We start from the raw sequence: 23,127 nt of genomic DNA, 5'->3' as shown, positions 1-23,127 counted from the left end.
CAGATCTGAATGTTGCAGACCCATTGACTAAGCCTCTCTCATGAGCAAGACATGATCAACACCGAGATTCCATGGGTGTTAGAATCATTACTATGTAATCTAGATTATTAACTCTAGTGCAAGTAGGAGACTGAAGGAAATATGCCCTAGAGGAAATAATAAAGTTGTTATTCATATTTCCTTATATCATTATAAATGTTTTATTATTCATGCTAGAATTGTATTAACCGGAAACTTAGTACAGGTGTGAATAGATAGACAAACAGAGTGTCACTAGTTTGCCTCTAGTTGACTAGCTCATTAATCAAAGTTGGTTAAGTTTCCTAGCCATAGACATGAATTGTCATTTGATGAACGAGATCACATCATTAGGGAATGATGGGATTGACAAGACCCATCCGTTATCTTAGCATTATGATCGTTGAGTTTTATTGCTATTGCTTTCTTCATCAGTTACACATGTTCCTCTGACTATGAGATTATGCAACTCCCGAATACCGGAGGAACACCTTGTGTGCTATCAAACATCACAACGTAACTGGATGATTATAAAGATGCTCTACAGGTGTCTCCGATGGTGTTTGTTGAGTTGGCATATATCGAGATTAGGATTTGTCACTCCGAGGTATCTCTGGGCCCTCTCGGTAATGCACATCACTATAAGCCTTGCAAGCAAAGTGACTAATGAGTTAGTTGCGGGATGATGCATTACAGAATGAGTAAAGAGACTTGCCAGTAACGAGATTGAACTAGGTATGATGATACCGACGATCGAATCTCGGGCAAGTAACATACCGATGACAAAGGGAACAACGTATGTTGTTATGCGGTTTGACCGATAAAGATCTTCGTAGAATATGTAGGAGCCAATATGAGCATCCAGGTTCCGCTATTGGTTATTGACCGCAGATGTGTCTTGGTCATGTCTACATAGTTCTCGAACCCGTAGGGTCCGCACGCTTAACGTTCGATGACGATTTCTATTATGAGTTTATGTGATTTGATGACCGAAGGTTTTTTGGACTCCCGGATGAGATCATGGACGTGACGAGGAGTCTCGAAATGGTCGAGAGGTAAAGATTCATATATTTGAAGGCTATATTCGGACATCGGAAAGGTTCCGAGTGATTCGGGTATTTTTCGGAGTATCGGGGAGTTACGGGAATTCGTCGGGAGAAGTAATGGGCCTTATTGGGCTTTAGTGGAGCGAGGGGAGAAGGGCCAAGAGGTGGCGCCCCCCCTGCCCTAACCGAATTGGACAAGGGGTGGGGCGCGGCCCCCCTTTCCTTCCCCCTCTCCCTTTCCTTCTCTCCTACTCCGAATAGGAAAGGGAATCCTACTAGGACTCCCTATGCTTGGCGCCCCCCTAGGCCAGCCGCCTCCTCCCTCCCTTCTTTATATATGGGGGAGGGGAGCACCCCAAAGGCACTCAAGATTTGTCTTAGCCATGTGCGGTGCCCCCTCCACAGTTACACACCTCGTTCATATCGTCGTAGTGCCGGTAACTTCGTCATCACCGTCACCACGCCGTCGTGCTGATGAAACTCTCCCTCGGCCTCAACTGGATCAACAGTTCGAGGGACGTCACCGAGCTGAACGTGTGCAAATCATGGAGGTGCCGTGCGTTCGGTACTTGATCGGTTGGATCGCGAAGACGTTTGACTACATCGACCGCGTTACTTAACGCTTCCGTTTTCGGTCTACGAGGGTACGTTGACACACTCTCCTCGCTCGTTGCTATGCTTCTCCTAGATAGATCTTGCGTGATCGTAGGATTTTTTTGAAATACTACGTTCCCCAACAGTGGCATCCGAGCCAGGTCTATGCCTAGATGTTATATGCACGAGTAGAACACAAAGAGTTGTGGACGATAATAGTCATACTGCTTACCAGCATGTCATACTTTGATTTGGCGGTATTGTTGGATGAAGCGGCCTAGACCGACATTACATGACCACGTTCATGAGACTGGTTCTACCGCCGTGCTTCGCACACAGGTGGCTAGTGGGTGTCTGTTTCTCCAACTTTAGTTGAATCGAGTGTGACTACGCCCGGTCCTTGTTGAAGGTTAAAACAACACACTTGACGAAGAATCGTTGTGGTTTTAATTCGTAGGTAAGAACGGTTTTTGCTAGAAGCCCGTAGCAGCCACGTAAAACTTGCAACAACAAAGTAGAGGACGTCTAACTTGTTTTTGCAGGGCTTGCTGTGATGTGATATGGTCAAGACGTGATGATATCTAATTTGTTGTATGAGATGATCATGTTTTGTAACAGTTATCGGCAACTGGCAGGAGCCATATGGTTGTCTCTTTATTGTATGAAATGCAATCGCCATGTAATTGCTTTACTTTATCACTAAGCGGTAGCGATAGTCGTAGAAGCAATAGTTGGCGAGACGACAACGATGCTTCGATGGAGATCAAGGTGTCAAGCCGGTGACGACGGTGATCATGACGGTGCTTTGGAGATGAAGATCAAAGGCATGTGCCTGATGATGGCCATATCATATCACTTATTTGATTGCATGTGATGTTTATCTTTTATGCATCTTATTTTGCTTAGTACGGCGGTAGCATTATAAGATGATCTCTCACTAAATTTCAAGGTATAGTGGAAGTGCATCTAGTGCCCCTTAGTGATTTTGGTGTATTGAAGATTTATAGGTTAAGGGACTAATGTGTTTATGAGTGTACACAGGTCTATAAGTCTATGAGGAGTTTGATATTTGCAGAGAAAGTCGACCCCTAAAAATGAAGTTCTTCGACTGAAGACTTTGGATTTCTGAAGACTTTCTGAAGACTTGAAAGTGAAGAAATTGGTGTGACCTTGAAGACTTGGCATTCATTCGAGGAACATGAAGCGTGAAGACTTTTGTTTTCGTAGTTTCATTTTCTCTTTCTTGAGTCATAGGAAACACCGTACTGTTAAAGGGGGTCGAGGAAATACTAAGGAAAAATTTCCATGTGATGCTCAACTCAAAATCCTACACCTACCAATCCCTTCGAGTGAAGCCATTGGAAATCTCATACAGTTCAGTCATATTCTTCAGTGACAGAGACGAAGTTCTTCTGGTCTCTGAGGAATTTGTTCTGACTGAGGAGTTAGGAATTCGCCAGTGCGGATTGCCTACACAGTGAGGAACATGATAGCCCTGAGGAATTTGAGCCTCAAATATCCGACCGTTGCTGTGCTACGCGCCAGCTGTCCCAAAATATCTACCCACCTAACGGTCATATCATTGAAGGGCATTTATGTCTTATCATGTTGGGCTGCTCCCTAGGCTATAAATAGCCGCCCCCTACAACCACTAGCTGGTTGGCTGCTCCGAGAGAAACTGACACTTGTCATTTGAGAGCATCCCATCCTCCGAGGACTTTGAGCGAAAATCATCGAGTGAGGAAAACCCAAACCCAAACACCTACAAACCCAAAGTGATTGAGCATCACTGAAGAGATTGATCCTGCGTGGATCCGACGCTTGTTACCTTTGAAGACTGTGCTTCTTCCAGACGGTTAGGCGTCATGGTCTAGAGCATCCAAGAGGAAATTGTGGATCGCCGAGTGACCGAGTTTGTGAAGGTTTGGAAGTCACCTGAAGACTTACCACGAGTGATTGGGCGAGGTCTGTGTGACCTTAGCTCAAGGAGAATACGGGACGGTGAGGACTGTGTGTCCTCAGGTTTAAATACCTAGCCGCTCCAACCAGATGTACAACTGAGACAGCAGTTGGAACTGGTCTACCAAATCATTGTCTTCACCAAGCCTACTGGTTCTATTTCCTCAACTCTTTCATTTCCTCATTACTGTTGTTGTGCTTGTTCATATCTGTTTGAAGACTTTGACTGAAGACTTTCTCAATTTCCTCAGTTCAATTTCTTCAGTCTGTTTGTCTTCATCCTGTGTTATCCTGTGTTTACGCTTTCTGTACTCTGTGCTTGTCTTCATTTCATCATGATGACCATGCTTGTGTTCTGTTATGCTTACTTCTGAGTACTTATTCCGCTGCAAGTAGTTCTTCGCTAAGGAATTTCCTCACCTGCAAATTCCTCAATGAAGAATTCATAAAAATCGCCTATTCACCCCCCTCTAGTCGATATAACGCACTTTCAATTGGTATCAGAGCAAGGTACTCCCTTGTTCTGTGTGATTTTGGTTTAACCGCCTGGAGTTTTAGTTATGTCGACCGCAGGTATGATCAAGGTCTCTGCTGGGTGTCCTACCTTCGATGGGACGGACTACCCCTACTGGAAGAATAAGATGCGAATGCATCTTGAGGCAATTGATAACGATCTCTGGTATGTTGTGGAAAATGGTGTTCCCTCAGTCACACCTTCTCTGAATGCTACTGATGTGAAGAGATTCAAGCAACTCGATTCCCAAGCGAAGAACATCATATGTGGCCATCTGAGCAAAGGGCAGTATGGAAGAGTGAGTGCTTTGGAAACTGCTAAGCTTATCTGGGATAGGCTGTCCAAAGTCAATGAAGGAGTCTCAACACAGCGTGACTCTCGAGTTGACGTTCTTCGCAATCTCTTCAACCGCTTCAAAAGACTCGACAATGAAAATGTTCAACAAACCTTCGATCGCCTCACTGACATCTCAAATGAGCTTCAAGCACTTGGTGCCACTGACATCACCGACCATGAGGTGGTGAAGAAATTGCTGAGATCGCTTGATTCCTCATTTGATACTCTGGCACTGATGATACAAGAACGTGCTGATTACAAGTCACTTGATCCCGCTGATATCCTCGAGAGGCTAAATACTCATGAGTTCCAGCTTGCTGAGAAGAGAGATCTCTATGGTTCGAGCTATGGCAGATCACGTGCCCTGAAGGCCAAGGTCGTCTCTGAATCTGAAGGTGAAGATTCTGGTAGTAGCCTTGGTGATCCTGAAGAACTGAGCCAGGAGCTAGCACTGCTCGTGAAGAAATTCCAAAGGTTCTCAAGACGTGGTCGCTTTGGAAAATCCTCAAGGAGCAATGATTCCTCATCCAGTGACTACAAGAAGAGGCTATGCCACAAATGCAAGAAACCTGGTCACTACATTCAAGATTGTCCTCAGTGGGAAAAGGAATCAAAGAAGAAGAAATACAAGGATTACAGTTCTGATGACGCGAAGAAGAAGAAGAAATCTTCAAAGTCTTCATCATCAGAATCCTCAAAATCTTCATCTCACAAGAAGAGCAGCTCCAAGAAGGCTCGGGCATTCATTGGCAAGGAAATGGACTCTGAGGCTGAATCTGAGGAACATGAGGAAGAGGAGGCATCTGAGGAGTCCGAGTCTGGTGTGGCGAGTCTAGCTCTCGCTACTGCATTCGTCAGCAAGTCTATCTTCAACTCTGAAGAAAATGGCTCCACCAACAAGGCTGATGAAGGCAATGATGACTACGCTCCCACCTATTGCTTCATGGCAAAGGGTGCCAAGGTACTCAAATATACCTCCTCTGAATCAAGTGAGAATGAATCTGATGAAAACCTCAAGCCCAGCTACTCTAAACTTGCTAAGATTGCTGTGAAACAACAAAAGGCTTTTGAAAAGGTTCAAAACATGCTAGACAAAAGTGATGATATGTTGGGTGAAGAAATGGATCGCACTAAAACCTTGACTGAAAATCTTCAGAGACTTCAGTCTAGGTTTGACAACCTTCAAGGTCATCATAACACTCTCTTATCTGATCATGAGAAGCTTTCTTATGAATTTCTTCAAAGAAAGCAAGATCTTGAAAAGCTAAGAGTGAGTTATGAAGATCTTCAGAAGGAGCGCGATTCATTACTTGCTCAACAAATCAGCGCTTCTCAGGAAGAATTTGTTCCTCCATGTTTGAAATGCATTGAACGTGAATCTGCTAATTCTTCACCTGAATGTTCAAATGCTTCTAATGCTACAAATTCTTCAACTGTCTCTGCTATCACTAATTCCTCATCTGAGGACATTGCTAGTATCACTGATGATGCAGGGCTGAAGGAATTGTACATGACAGGCATGTACAAAAGCCTCAAAGGGCATCAGACTCTTTGTGATGTGCTTAAAAAGCAGATCCTCAACAGGAACCCTAGGAAAGAGGGTATTGCCTTTGAGAGGAAACTCAATGCTGATGGTACTTATTGGAAGCCTGAGCAGTACCCCAAAACCTCATGGGTTGCTGCAAAGGGACCTCCAGTAGATCCATCTAATCTATCTGGCTTTACATGTGAATCTCCTCATTCTTCTGATGAGTCATTTGACTCCAACTATAAACTGTTCAAAAATCAGAATGGTGAAGTATTTGCTAGATATGTTGGCACTAACTGCAGGAACGGTTCCCCTATGAAGAAAATCTGGGTTCCCAAAAGATGCCTTGAAAGTCTTCAGGTGAATGTCCTCATGACACCACCTGTGAAGAATAGGAACCCCAGATCAAATTCTTCATATGGACCAAATTCTTCATATGGATCCAAGTCCTCATACGGACCAAATTCCTCACGTGGATCATATTCCTCAAAAGGATCAAAGTCCTCATATGATTATCATCGTGCTAACACCTCTGTTTCGCAGGGAAGAGCTAAGGGCTATGAATATGAGCATTACTCTTCTAACCATTATGTTCATAAGTCCTCGAAGAATTTCTCTACTTATTCATATGCTTACCCTAACTCCTCTTATGTGAAACGAAATGGATTGGCTTCTATGCCACCTTTCTCGCATGGAGCTCGCAGAGTGATGAACTCTTTGCCACCCCTTCAGATGTGGGTGGTGAAGAAAAAGAACTAATCTCTTATGCAGGGTCAGGTCTCCAGACGTGCTAAAACGTCTGAAGAATTTGCTGGAGACCTGAAAATGCCTGAAAGGACGCAGGCTAATCATGAAGAAATGAACTTTCATTTCTCACGTCCTCATACTGCTTTATCTGTTCTATTGCTTGATGAAATTGATCTGATGAATTGATGTCATATTCTTCACTGATGAAGTATATGAGTTCGTAAGCTGCACTAATTCATCTGCAGGATGATCAACCCAAAGCCAATGAGTGGGTCCTCGATAGTGGATGTACAAATCACATGACTGGTGACAAGAATCTATTGATGGATGCTCCCTTATCTCCATCGCATCTGAAGCATATCATCTTCGCTGACAAAGGCAAAAGTCAGGTATTGGGTCTAGGTAAGGTTGCTATCTCAAAGGATCGGCACATGGACAAAGTCATGCTTGTCGAGTCCTTAGGATACAACCTCATGTCTGTCTCAATGCTTTGTGATCTTGATATGGTTGTTGTCTTTGGCAAGTATCGTTGTGTTGTGATCATGGAAGCTGACCATTCCAAAGTCTTCGAAGGCTTTAGGAGAGGAGACTTGTATATTGTTGATTTCTCTACAGGACCACAACCAGCCGTATGCCTACTTGCAAAAGCTTCAGAAGGCTGGCTATGGCATCGACGACTTGGTCATGCAGGCATGAGGAATTTGCACACGCTTGCGAAGAAGAAGCATGTCATTGGCATTGAGAATGTCAAATTCCTCAAGGATCACTTATGCGGAGCCTGTGAAGCTGGAAAGATGACCAAGGCCAAACATCCAGCGAAGACTATCATGACTACCACTCGACCATTTGAATTGCTTCATATGGATCTCTTTGGTCCTAACCATTATTCTGCAATTACAAATGATGCATCTCTATATGGCTTTGTTATTGTTGATGATTACTCTCGTTACACATGGGTACATATTGTCACTTACAAACATGAGGTGCAGGAAGTCTTCAAACGATTTTCCTCGAGGGCTTCAACCAACTTTGGTGTGAAGATCAAGCACATCAGAAGTGACAATGGAACTGAGTTCAAGAACTCTGGTCTTGATGACTATCTTGATGAACTTGGTATTACTCATGAGTTATCTGCTCCTTATACTCCTCAGCAGAATGGCGTCGTGGAGCGCAAGAACAGGACTCTTGTTGAGATGGCTCGCACTATTCTTGATGAATACAAGACGCCTCCTCACTTCTGGATTGAGGCAATTTATACTGCGTGCCATATCATCAACAGAGTATATCTTCACAAATTCTTCAAGAAGACTGCCTATGAACTCCTCACTGACAAGAAACCCAATGTGAGTTATTTCAAAGTCTTCGGTGCTAAATGTTGGATTAGAGATCCTCATCACAACTCTAAATTTGCACCGAAAGCACATGAAGGTTTTATGCTTGGTTACGGAAAGGACTCGCACACCTACAGAGTCTTCAACAACGTGCACCACAAAGTTGTTGAAACTGTAGATGTGCGGTTCGATGAAACTAATGGCTCGCAAACAGAGCACCTACCTTCTGTGATAGATGAACCAGCACCTGAGGAAACTATCAAGTTCAAGGCTACCGAGGATGTCATTCCTACCGAAGAATCTGCTGAAGAATTCATTCCAAAACGTGAAGAGCGTCGAGCTGATGCACCTGAAGAAAATGGTGCTGAAGAAAATGCTGATCAAATTCCTCGACGACAACCCGCTCATCCTCGCGTTGCAAAGGAAGTGCAAATTGAGAGAATCATTGATGACATTGAAGCACCAGTTCCTCTCACACGCTCAAAAGCTTTTCACATTTATCTAACTTTTGTGGGCACTTTGCTTTCGTCTCTATTACAGAGCCCACTAAGGTAGATGAAGCATTTCTCGAGCCTGAGTGGATTCAAGCTATGCAAGAAAAAATACATCAATTCGAGCTCAACAACGTCTGGGAACTGGTCAAACGTCCAGATCCTCGCAAGCACAATATCATTGGCACAAAGTGGATCTACCGCAACAAGCAAGATGAAAATGGCCTTGTGGTGAGGAATAAGGCACGGCTTGTAGCTCAAGGCTACACACAGGTTGAAGGAATCAATTTCGATGAAACTTTTGCACATGTTGCTAGACTTGAGGCTATTCGCATATTACTTGCTTATGCTAACCATCATGATATCACTTTATATCAAATGGATGTGAAAAGTGCATTCCTCAATGGTAAGCTTGAGGAAGAAGTATATGTAGCTCAACCCCCAGGTTTTGAAGATCCAAAGCATCCTGACAAAGTCTTCAGACTCAATAAGGCCCTCTATGGCCTCAAGCAGGCCCCTCGGGCGTGGTATGATACTTTGAAGGAATTCCTCATGAAGAAAGGCTTCAAACCCGGTTCACTTGACCCTACTCTTTTCACTAAATCTTATGATGGTGAACTGTTTGTGTGCCAAATTTATGTAGATGATATTATCTTTGGATGTACTGACCAACGTTACAGTGATGAATTTGCCTATATGATGAGTGCAGAATATCAAATGTCTATGATGGGAGAATTGAAATTCTTCTTAGGTCTTCAAATTCGTCAACGGCGCAATGGCATATTCATATCTCAGGAGAAGTACCTCAAGGATGTACTAAGGAAATTCGGCATGCAAGATTGCAAAGGGGTCAAAATTCCAATGCCCACAAATGGCCATCTATGCACTGATGAAAATGGTATTGACTTCGATCAAAAGGTATATTGCTCCATGATTGGCTCTTTATTGTATTTATGTGCATCTAGGCCAGATATTATGCTTAGTGTTTGCATGTGTGACCGATTTCAAGCTACACCGAAGGAATCACACCATCAGGCTGTGAAGCATATTCTTCGATATCTAGCTCACACACCAACACTTGGATTATGGTACCCCAAGGGCTCGGCTTTTGATTGTTGGGGAACGTAGTAATTTCAAAATATTCCTACGCACACACAGGATCATGGTGATGCATAGCAACGAGAGGGGAGAATGTTGTCCACGTACTCTCGTAGACCGAAAGCGGAAGCGTTAGCACAACGCGGTTGATGTAGTCGTACGTCTTCACGATCCGACCGATCAAGTACCGAACGCACGGCACCTCCGAGTTCAGCACACGTTCAGCCCGATGACGCCCCTCAAACTCCGATCCAGCCGAGTGTTGAGGGAGAGTTTCGTCAGCACGACGGCGTGGTGATGATGATGATGTTCTACCGACGCAGGGCTTCGCCTAAGCACCGCTACAGTATTATCGAGGTGGACTATGGTGGAGGGGGGCACCGCACACGGCTAAAAGATCAATGATCAATTGTTGTGTATCTAGGGTGCCCCCCTACCCCCGTATATGAAGGAGCAAGGGGGAGGTGCGGCCGGCCAGGAGGGGGCGCGCCAGGAGGAGTCCTACTCCCACTGGGAGTAGGACTCCCTCCCTATTTCTTGTTGGATTAGGAGAAGAGGGGGAAAGAGGTGGAGGAGAAGAAGGAAAAGGGGGGGCGCCACCCCCTCTCCTTGTCCTATTCGGACTAGGGGGGAGGGGCGCGCGGCCCTTGCCCTGGCCGCCTCTCCTCTTCTCCACTAAGGCCCACTATGGCCCATTAACCCCCGGGGGGTTCCGGTAACCCCTCCGGTACTCCGGTAAAATCCCGATTTCACCCGGAACACTTCCGATATCCAAATATAGGCTTCCAATATGTCAATCTTCATGTCTCGACCATTTCGGGACTCCTCGTCATGTCCGTGATCACATCCGGGACTCCGAACAACCTTCGGTACATCAAAACATATAAACTCATAATATAACTGTCATCGAAACGATAAGCGTGCGGACCCTACGGGTTCGAGAACTATGTAGACATGACCAAGACACGTCTCCGGTCAATAACCAATAGCCGAACCTAGATGCTCATATTGGCTCCCACATATTCTACGAAGATCTTTATCAGTCAGACCGCATAACAACATACGTTGTTCCCTTTGTCATCGGTATGTTACTTGCCCGAGATTCGATCATCGGTATCTCAATACCTAGTTCAATCTCGTTACCGTTAAGTCTCTTTACTCGTTCCGTAATACATCATCCCGCAACTAAATCACTAGTTGCAATGCTTGGAAGGCTTATAGTGATGTGCATTACCAAGAGGGCCCAGAGATACCTCTCCGACAATCGGAGTGACAAATCCTAATCTCGAAATACGCCAACCCAACAAGTACCTTCGGAGACACATGTAAAGCACCTTTATAATCACCCAGTTACGTTGTGACGTTTGGTAGCACACAAAGTGTTCCTCCGGTAAACAGGAGTTGCATAATCTCATAGTCATAGGAACATGTATAAGTCATGAAGAAAGCAATAGCAACAAACTAAACGGTCAAGTGCTAAGCTAACGGAATGGGTCAAGTCAATCACATCATTCTCCTAATGATGTGATCCCGTTAATCAAATGACAACCCATGTCAATGGCTAGGAAACTTAACCATCTTTGATCAACGAGCTAGTCAAGTAGAGGCATACTAGTGACACTCTGTTTGTCTATGTATTCACACATGTATTATGTTTCCAGTTAATACAATTCTAGCATGAATAATAAACATTTATCATGATATAAGGAAATAAATAATAACTTTGTTATTGCCTCTAGGGAATATTTCCTTCAGTCTCCCACTTGCACTAGAGTCAATAATCTAGTTCACATCGCCATGTGATTTAACATCAATAGTTCACATCACCATGTGATTAACACCCATAGTTCACATCGTCATGTGACCAACACCCAAAGGGTTTACTAGAGTCAATAATCTAGTTCACATCGCTATGTGATTAACACCCAAAGAGTACTAAGGTGTGATCATGTTTTGCTTGTGAGATAATTTTAGTCAACGGGTCTGTCACATTCAGATCCGTAAGTATTTTGCAAATTTCTATGTCTACAATGCTCTGCACGGAGCTACTCTAGCCAATTGCTCCCACTTTCAATATGTATCTAGATCGAGACTTAGAGTCATCCAGATCTGTGTCAAAACTTGCATCGACGTAACTCTTTATGACGAACCATTTGTCACCTCCATAACCGAGAAATATTTCCTTATTCCACTAAGGATAATTTTGAGCGCTATCCAGTGATCTACTCCTAGATCACTATTGTACCCTCTTGCCAAAATCATGGTGAGGTACACAATAGGTCTGGTACACAGCACATCATACTTTATAGAACCTATGACTGAGGCATAGGAAATGACTTTCATTCTCTTTTCTATTTTCTGCTGTGGTCGGGCTTTGAGTCTTTACTCAACTTTCACACCTTGTAACACAGGCCAAGAACCTCTTTCTTTGACTGTTCCATTTTGAACTACTTCAAAATCTTGTCAAGGTATGTACTCATTGAAAAAACTTATCAAGCGTCTTGATTTATCTCTATAAATCTTGATGCTCAGTATGTAAGCAGCTTCACCGAGGTCTTTCTTTGAAGAACTCCTTTCAAACACTCCTCTATGCTTTGCAGAATAATTCTACATTATTTCTGATCAACAATATGTCATTCACATATACTTATCAGAAATGCTGTAGTGCTCCCACTCACTTTCTTGTAAATACAGGCTTCACCGCAAGTCTGTATAAAACTATATGCTTTGATCAACTTATCAAAGCGTATATTCCAACTCCGAGATGCTTGCACCAGTCCATAGATGGATCGCTGGAGCTTGCATATTTTGTTAGCACTTTTAGGATTGACAAAACCTTCTGGTTGCATCATATACAACTCTTCTTTAATAAATCCATTAAAGAATGCAGTTTTGTTTATCCATTTGCCAGATTTCATAAAATGCGGCAATTGCTAACATGATTCGGACAGACTTAAGCATAGATACGAGTGAGAAACTCTCATCGTAGTCAACACCTTGAACTTGTCAAAAACCTTTTGCGACAATTCTAGCTTTGTAGATAGTAACACTACTATCAGCGCCTGTCTTCCTCTTGAAGATCCATTCAATCTCAATGGCTCGCCGATCATTGGGCAAGTCGATCAAAGTCCATACTTTGTTCTCATACATGGATCCCATCTCAGATTTCATGGCCTCAAGCCATTTTGCAGAATCTGGGCTCATCATCGCTTCCTCATAGTTCGTAGGTTCATCATGGTCAAGTAACATGACCTCCTGAACTGGATTACTGTACCACTCTGGTGCGGATCTCACTCTGGTGACCTACGAGGTTCGGTAGTAACTTGATCCGAAGCTTCATGATCATCATCATTAACTTCCTCACTAATTGGTGTAAGCATCACTGGAACTAATTTTAGTGATGAACTACTTTCCAATTCGGGAGAAGGTACAGTTACCTCATCAAGTTCTACTTTCCTCCCTCTCACTTCTTTCGAGAGAAACTCCTTCTCTAGAAAGGATCCATTCTTAGCAACGAATGTCTTGCCTTTGGATTTGTGATAGAAGGTGTACCCAACTGTCTCCTTTGGGTATCCTATGAAGAGAAATTTCTCCGATTTGGGTTTGAGCTTATCAAGATGAAACTTTTTCACGTAAGCATCGCAACCCCAAACTTTAAAAAATGACAACTTTGGTTTCTTGCCAAACCATAGTTCATATGGTGTCGTCTCAACGGATTTAGATGGTGCCGTTTTAACGTGAATGCAGTTGTCTCCAATGCATAACCCCAAAACGATAGTGGCAAATCGGTAAGAGACATCATAGATTGTACTATATTCAATAAAGTACGGTTATGACGTTCGGACACACCATTATGCTGTGGTGTTCCAGGTGGCATGAGTTTGTGAAACTATTCCACATTGTTTTAATTGAAGGCCAAACTCGTAACTCAAATATTTTACCTCTGCGATCATATCGTAGAAACTTTTATTTTCTTGTTATGATGATTCTCCACTTCACTCTGAAATTCTTTGAACGTTTCAAATGTTTCAGACTTGTGTTTCATTAAGTAGATATACCCATATCTGCTTAAATCATCTGTCAAGGTGAGAAAATATCGATATCCGCCACGAGCCTCAACATTCATCGGACCACATACATCTGTATGTATGATTTCCAACAAATCTGTTACTCTCTCCATAGTTCCGGAGAACGGCGTTTTAGTCATCTTGCCCATGAGGCACGCTTCGCAAGCATCAAGTGATTCATAATCAAGTGATTCCAAAATCCCATCAGCACGGAGTTTCTTCATGCGCTTTACACCAATATGACCTAAACGGCAGTGCCACAAATAAGTTGCACTATCATTATTAACTTTGCATCTTTTGGCTTCATTGTTATGAATATGTGTATCACTACGATCGAGATCCAACAAACCATTTTATTGGGTGTATGACCATAGAAGGTTTTATTCATGTAAACAGAACAACAATTATTCTCTAATTTAAATGAATAACCATATTGAAACAAACATGATCAAATCATATTCATGCTCAACGCAAACACCAAATAACACTTATTTAGTTTCAACACTAATCCCGAAAGTATAGGGAGTGTGCGATGATGATCATATCAATCTTGGAACTACTTCCAACACACATCGTCACCTCTCCTTTTACTAGTCTCTGTTTATTCTGCAACTCCCGTTTCGAGTTACTACTCTTAGCAACTGAACCAGTATCAAATGCCGAGGGGTTGCTATAAACACTAGTAAAGTACACATCAATAACATGTATATCCAATATACCTTTGTTCACTTTGCCATCCTTCTTATCCACCAAATACTTGGGGCAGTGCCGCCTCCAGTGACCAGTCCCTTTGCAGTAGAAGCACTTAGTCTCAGGCTTAGGACCAGACTTGGGCTTCTTCACTTGAGCAGCAACTTGCTTGCCGTTCTTCTTGAAGTTCCCCTTCTTCCCTTTGCCCTTTTCTTGAAACTAGTGGTCTCGTCAACCATCAACACTTGATGTTTTTCTTGATTTCTACCTTCGTCGATTTCAGCATCACGAAGAGCTCGGGAATTACTTTCGTCATCCCTTGCATACTATAGTTCATCACGAAGTTCTACTAACTTGGTGATGGTGACTAGAGAATTCTGTCAATCACTATTTTATCTGGAAGATTAACTCCCACTTGATTCAAGCGATTGTAGTACCCAGACAATATGAGCACATGCTCATTGCTTGAGCTATTCTCCTCCATCTTTTAGCTATAGAACTTGTTGGAGACTTCATATCTCTCAACTCGGGTATTTGCTTGAAATATTAACTTCAACTCCTGGAACATCTCATATGGTCCATGACGTTCAAAACGTCTTTGAAGTCTCGATTCTAAGCCGTTAAGCATGGTGCACTAAACTATCAAGTAGTCATCATATTGAGCTAGCCAAACGTTCATAACGTCTGCATCCGCTCCTGCAATAGATCTGTCACCTAGCGGTGCATCAAGGACATAATTCTTCTGTGCAGCAATGAGGATAATCCTCAGATCACGGATCCAATCCGCATCTTTGCTACTAACATCTTTCAACATAATTTTTCTCTAGGAACATATCAAAAATAAACACAGGGAAGCAACAACGCGAGCTATTGATCTATAACATAATTTGCAAAATACTATCAGGACTAAGTTCATGATAAATTTAAGTTCAATTAATCATATTACTTAAGAACTCCCACTTAGATAGACATCTCTCTAATCCTCTAAGTGATCACATGATCCAAATCAACTAAACCATAACCGATCATCACGTGAAATGGATTAGCTTTCAATAGTGAACATCACTATGTTGATCATATCTACTATATGATTCACGCTCGACCTTTCGGTCTCAGTGTTCCGAGGCCATATCTGCATATGCTAGGCTCGTCAAGTTTAACCTGAGTATTCCGCGTGTGCAAAACTGTCTTGCACCCGTTGTAGATGGACGTAGAGCTTATCACACCCGATCATCACGTGGTGTCTGGGCACGACGAACTTTGGCAACGGTGCATACTCAGGGAGAACACTTTTATCTTGAAATTTAGTGAGAGATCATCTTATAATGCTACCGTCAATCAAAGCAAGATAAGATGCATAAAAGATAAACATCACATGCAATCAATATAAGTGATATGATATGGCCATCATCATCTTGTGCTTGTGATCTCCATCTCCGAAGCACCGTCATGATCACCATCGTCACCGGCGCGACACCTTGATCTCCATCGTAGCATCGTTGTCGTCTCGCCAATCTTATGCTTCTATGACTATCACTACCGCTTAGTGATAAAGTAAAGCATTACAGGGCGATTGCATTGCATACAATAAAGCGACAACCATATGGCTCCTGCCAGTTGCCGATAACTCGGTTACAAAACATGATCATCTCATACAATAAAATTTAGCATCCTGTCTTGACCATATCACATCACAACATGCCTTGCAAAAACAAGTTAGACGTCCTCTACTTTGTTGTTGCAAGTTTTACGTGGCTGCTACGGGCTTAGCAAGAACCGTTCTTACCTACGCATCAAAACCACAACGATAGTTTGTCAAGTTGGTGCTGTTTTAACCTTCGCAAGGACCGGGCGTAGCCACACTCGGTTGAACTAAAGTTGGAGAAACTGACACCCGCCAGCCACCTGTCTGCAAAGCACGTCGGTAGAACCAGTCTCGCGTAAGCATACGCGTAATGTCGGTCCGGGCCGCTTCATCCAACAATACCGCCGAACCAAAGTATGACATGCTGGTAAGCAGTATGACTTATATCGCCCACAACTCAATTGTGTTCTACTCGTGCATATAACATCAACGCATAAAACCTGGCTCGGATGCCACTGTTGGGGAACGTAGTAATTTCAATAAATTTCCTACGCACACACAGGATCATGTTGATGCATAGCAACGAGAGGGGAGAGTGTTGTCCACGTACCCTCATAGACCGAAAGCGGAAGCATTATCACAACGCGGTTGATGTAGTCGTACGTCTTCACGATCCGACCGATCAAGTACCGAACGCACGACACCTCCGAGTTCAGCACACGTTCAGCCAGATGACATCCCTCGAACTCCGATCCAGCCGAGTGTTGAGGGAGAGTTTTGTCAGCACGACGGCGTGGTGACGATGATGATGTTCTACCGACGCAGGGCTTCGCCTAAGCGCCGCTACAGTATTATCGAGGTGGACTATGGTGGAGGGGGGCACCGCACACGGCTAAAAGATCAATGATCAATTGTTGTGTCTCTAGGGTGCCCCCTGCCCCCGTATATAAAGGAGCAAGGGGGGAGGTGTGGCCGGCCAGGAGGGGGCACGCCAGGAGGAGTCCTACTCCCACCGGGAGTAGGACTCCCTCCATATTCCTTGTTGGATTAGGAGAAGAGGGGGAAAGAGTTGGAGGAGAAGAAGGAAAAGGGGGGCGCCGCCCCCCTCTCCTTGTCCTATTCGGACTAGGGGGGAGGGGCGCATGGCCCTTGCCCTGGCCGCCTCTCCTCTTCTCCACTAAGGCCCATTAACCCCCGGGGGGTTCCGGTAACCGCTCCGGTACTCTGGTAAAATCCCGATTTCACCCGGAACACTTCCGATATCCAAATATAGGCTTCCAATATATCAATCTTCATGTCTCGACCATTTCGAGACTCCTCGTCATGTCCGTGATCACATCCGGGACTCCGAACAACCTTCGGTACATCAAAACAAATAAACTCATAATATAACTGTCATCGAAACGTTAAGCGTGCGGACCCTACGGGTTCGAGAACTATGTAGACATGACCAAGACACGTCTCCGGTCAATAACCAATAGCGGAACCTGGATGCTCATATTGGCTCCCACATATTCTACGAAGATCTTTATCGGTCAGACCGCATAACCACATACGTTGTTCCCTTTGTCATTGGTATGTTACTTGCCCGAGATTCGATCGTCGGTATCTCAATACCTAGTTCAATCTCGTTACCGGTAAGTCTCTTTACTCGTTCCATAATACATCATCCCGAAACTAATTCATTATTGCAATGCTTGCAAGGCTTATAGTGATGTGCATTACCGAGTGGGCCCAGAGATACCTCTCCGACAATCAAAGTGACAAATCCTAATCTCGAAATACGCCAACCTAACAAGTACCTTCGGAGACACCTGTAGAGCACCTTTATAATCACCTCAGTTACGTTGTGACATTTGGTAGCACACAAAGTGTTCCTCCGGTAAACGGGAGTTGCATTATCTCATAGTCATAGGAACATGTATAAGTCATGACGAAAGCAATAGCAACAAACTAGACGATCAAGTTCTAAGCTAACGGAATGGGTCAAGTCAATCACATCATTCTCCTAATGATGTGATCCCGTTAATCAAATGACAACCCATGGCAATGGCTAGGAAACTTAACCATCTTTGATCAACGAGCTAGTCAAGTAGAGGCATACTAGTGACACTCTGTTTGTCTATGTATTCACACATGTATTATGTTTCCAGTTAATACAATTCTAGCATGAATAATAAACATTTATCATGATATAAGGAAATAAATAATAACTTTATTATTGCCTCTAGGGCATATTTCCTTCATTGATCTCATTGGATATTCAGACTCTGACTATGCTGGTGATCCTGTGGACCGCAAGTCAACATCTGGCACATGCCATTTCCTCGGACGATCTTTGGTCTGTTGGTCCTCGAAGAAACAGAACTGCGTATCACTGTCTACTGCTGAAGCTGAGTACATTGATGCTGGTTCTTGTTGTGCTCAATTGCTGTGGATGAAGCAAACACTCAAGGACTACGGCGTCAACGTGAAGAATGTGCCTCTCTACTGTGACAATGAGAGTGCCATCAAGATTTCTCACAACCCAGTTCAGCACTCGAAGACCAAGCACATTCAGATTCGTCATCATTTTCTTCGTGATCATGTGTTGAAGGGCGACATTTCTATTGAGCATGTGAATATTGAAGAACAGCTAGCCGATATCTTCACAAAGCCCTTAGATGAGAAGAGATTTAGCAAGTTGCGGTGTGTGCTAAATATCTTAGAATCTTCGAATGTTCTTTGAAAAGGACACTCATCCTAACACTTACGCAAAATTGATGACTTAGATGTGCAACACACGAAGAAACGTTTTTCTTCAATCAATGAAGAATAACACTCTAAGTGTGAAGAAATTAACGAAGAATTTGATTCTCAGAGCCCTACGACAATTGTACGCGGTGTCTGAAATCATCATTCTTATACGGTGGGTCACGCCACCACCAAAAGTTGAAAATCTTCAATTTGAGTTTTTCCTCAGTTTTTGAAATTCCTCAAATTGTTCAATTTCTTCAACTTTGCATTGTCTCCACTGTTTCCGTCATTTTTCTTCATTGGCTATGTGTGTGTGTTTATGTCCTCTACAGCATTCACTTATTGCTAATTCTTCATGTTGCTTTTTCTGCTAAGTGAATGTGATCGGACCCTTCCCCCTCTATGCTAAACTCAACCCAATCTATTCACAAATTCTTCATGTGCGTTCTATTTGAAACTCATTCAAAATCTTCACTGTGTCCTTGTCAGCTGAAGAATTTGCGAATGGAACTTTTAACTTATCTTATCTAAATTTTCGGCTTTACCGCTCAAACCGTTCCACATCCCACGATAATACTTATCTATTCACCCACAATCTCACACGATCGCCACCTCTCAGTACGTGGGTGACACATGTCAAGCGAATGAGAAGGGTCAGGGGCACGTTCGTCCAATTTCTTCGGGGGAACAGTTTTTCACCGTGGCTATAAATACCCCTCCCCTTCCTCACTTCTCTTTTACTCCGCTCGACCTCACTCCAGCTCGAGCTTCTCAAACCCTAGCGCCGCTGCTACTTCATCGTCGCCGTTGAGGAAGAGCTTCACTGCCTCGACCTCGTCGCCGTCGTACTCGCGCCAGCTGCGGATTTCTTCACTCCGCCGCCGCCGTAGCTGTCTTCCTCTGCCGAGTTAAGGCGTGGAAGATCTGAACTGACGAACTTCACATCTACACTTCCCAGTTCGTCATGTTCTTCGTCCAGGGTAATTAAAAGTTACTTTTACTGCCCTCTTTGATTCGAATGATTTCTACAAAATCTTCAAAGGTGTTTTATTCTTCAAATCTTCACTCACTAAACGCCTCACATGTCATATGTTCTTGATCAGTTTCTCTAAGCAATATTTTTCTTCAAGATTCCTCAATTGTGTGGATTTTTTATCTGTACAACTCTGGAATCTAAGACAAAGAACGCTTAGCAAAATTCTTCAAGACTCATCTGGTCAAATTCCTCAAACTTGTTCTTTTTGAAAAACCTCTGAGAACGCATATGACCTCTCCAAATTCCTCGCAACTATACTATGTTCACAGGTACTCATGTCAGCTGTTGAATCACTAGGTTCTCATCAACTTAACTCATTTGCAGCGTTCCTCGAAGAAAATTTGCATACATCTTCAGAGAATTCAATTGTCCAAATTCCTCAGCTGAAGAAAATGGCTGATGGAAAGAAGCCACAAAAGGAGGAAAAAGGCCTGAGGTCAATACTGTCTTTGAGATACTTGATGACATATACAAGGACTATTGCACTCCTGATGAGGCCAAGTTTGGCAAGGAGGACAAAAATCAGCGCAAGGTGCGCATCCAAAGAATAGAGAGGAGATGGGCAAGGGAGTGGAGGGAGTACAGGTATGTTACTCCCAAGTATATGAAGAAATTCGCTCTCAATCCTCCATGCCCAAGACCTCCGTTGGCACCTGGCCAAGAAGCAGATCCCACTAGCCTCAAGCGCGGTGAGGACTATCCTGACGAATGGGCCAAGCGCCAGGCCAAATTGGCCAGACAAGCAAGAGAAGCAGTGAGGAAATTTAACAAAGACTCTGCTGCCACTGCTGAGGCCTCTGCTATCAAGCCAAAGAAGGCCATGTCAAAGAAGCCTGCTCATAAGCCAAGTGCTTCATCTTCAATGCCCTCACGGCCAAGTTCCTCAGCAATGCCCTCACGGCCAGAATCTTCAAAGCCCTCAAGGCCAACTCCTCATGCTACTCCCGCTCCTCCAAAGTCCTCAGCTCCTCCGCCAAAGTCCTCAGCTCCTCCACCAAAGTCCTCAGCTGCTCCGTCCAAATCCTCTGCACCTGTGCATCTCGCCACGTGCCAAAGGACAACAGGCATCTCTATTGCCTCAGGAGCTTCTGCTAGTTCCTCAGCTGCACCAAATTCTTCAACGAGACCCTCTCTGCTGAAGACAAAGGCCACTGTTGGACGTGGCTCTCGCCCAAGTCCTCACAAGAAGCAGGTCGCCTTCCAAGTGTCGTCTGATGAAGACGAAGCTGATGATGAGGAACTTGCAGAAATCATCAGAGACAGGCAGCTCAGGGCCGCTAGAGCCAAGGGAACAAATGTGCCACTGCTTTTGGATCCTAAGTTGATCCTTGATTACATCGATCTCTGGCACAAGGACCCCAACACTCCTATGCCTGATTTCAAGCTGACTCCTGGCCAAAGTCATATGCTGACTGCCTTCATCCAAGAAGAAAAATGGAAATTTGAAAAGGCCAGGCAGATTAAGAAAGCGCAGTATAAGAAGGAGCGCTTCCTGAAGAAAAACGTTGTCTCAGTGACAACTAAAGAACTTGTCAACATTCAATCTGAGATCAAGAACCTCAGTGATGAATTTGACGTATACAGAGCTGACTGGCTTGGAGCCAAAGTCAGGTTTGTGAAATTGACTGAAAAGTTCACTTCCAATGTTGCAGCCCCAACGCAACCAGAAAATCCTCAGGCTGAAGCATCTGCTCAGCCGACTGAAGAAAATGCCAGCACTGCTGATGACAATCAGGCTGCTGAAGAAACTCAAAGTACCAGGGCTGATGACTGCATTCCAGCCGCTGAAGTAATTGCCAGGGCATCCACTAGTGGTGCACCTGAACAAAATGAAGAAGTCAGGGCAACTGCATCAGTTGTGCCTGAAGAAATTCAACCAAATTCCTCTGCTCCTCCTGCACCCACACCAACTCCGATCCTTCCATCTGCCTCAGATGTGAAGAAGACCAAGGCTGCAAAGCGAGTAGCTGTGAAGAAAAGGAAAGCGTTAACTTCATCAGATTCTTCAGCTCAGAAGAAGATGAAGCCACTGACCAGCTCTTTTGCAAATCCAATTGATGTTGTTCCTATCTCAACCATGCCATCAAAGGACCTTGTTCCTTTTGATGAAGATTATGTGATTCCAAGTGAATCTGATGAAGAGAATCCTTCTGCTGCTTCGTCAGAGCAGTTGGATGAAGAAATGGAAGCGGATGCAATCCCTTCAACACCAATTGTCTCCTCGCCTATGCCTCAGTTCACTGCTGAAGAGGCCGGCGTTGAAGAAATGGAAGAAGAAGATGTGGACATTGGCTGCACCACACCCGTGCTGAATGATGACTTTTGGGAAAGTCAGCACCCCAACTCTCCACTGTTCACACCATTGCAACAAATTCCTCAGTCCCAGTAACTATAGTTCAAATGGGATCTGATGAACCACATGCCACACCGTCTGTCCATGAAGAGATTCCAGCCACTAGTGCTGAAGAAAATGTAAATGAAGAATTGAAGACCCAGGCTGCCACTGAAGAAGAAGCTGAAATTACTCAGCCTGTGGATCCTGAGATTGCGATTCCTGAGGTAATTATGCAATTGACTGATACTCCTCAGCCCAAGCCAAAGGATCCATTCTCGAAGAAGCAGAAATTCAAGGCTGATGACTTCTTCGGCAAGCACGTGTTCTTCACTAACTATAATCCCTATGATTCTGCTCGTCTTAGAAGGAAACGCTTCTGGACTGCCAGCCTTGCAAATTTCTATTCTTCACTGCTCTTCAACAAGGATAAAGTCTTTGACCATGAGCATAATCCTCATGTGGACATGGAATCCCTGCCTTGCTTCACCCCTGGTCTCAGTGTGCTTCATGACGCAGGCCTCCTCAACTTTTGCACAGACATTGTTGATTGGAATGAAGAACTTATTCTTCAGTTCTATGCAACCTTGTACATCACAAGCGATGCTGATGACATCAACACCTGGGTTTTGGACTGGATGACCGAAAACACTCACTATAAGGCACCGGCATCTGAATTACATCATGCCCTGCCAATCAGTCCTCCACCTGAAGGAGCTCATTGTCTCTACCAAGTTCCTGAACTAACTGCCCATTATATGCAAGTTCTTATGAAGCCTCTGAAGCCTGGTCAAGCCCCAAGGACCAAATTCCTCGTGAAGGAATTGCTCTATGTGCCAAGAATAGTCTATCGCATTCTGACGAAGACTATGAGTCCAATCAAAGGCCACGACTCGTCTGATGAGGAAATTGTTGGCATTATGAAGAATCTGCTATTCAACGTCATACATGGCATTCCTGTCAACTATCATGATTTCTTCATGAGGACTCTAGCAAATGTTGCACTCTCTCCGTTTGAG

The sequence above is a fragment of the Triticum aestivum genome, chromosome 2D (assembly GCF_018294505.1).
Source record: "Triticum aestivum cultivar Chinese Spring chromosome 2D, IWGSC CS RefSeq v2.1, whole genome shotgun sequence".
NCBI lineage: Eukaryota > Viridiplantae > Streptophyta > Magnoliopsida > Poales > Poaceae > Triticum > Triticum aestivum.
The sequence above is the reverse complement of the archived record's forward strand: the minus strand, read 5'-3'. Positions refer to the sequence as shown.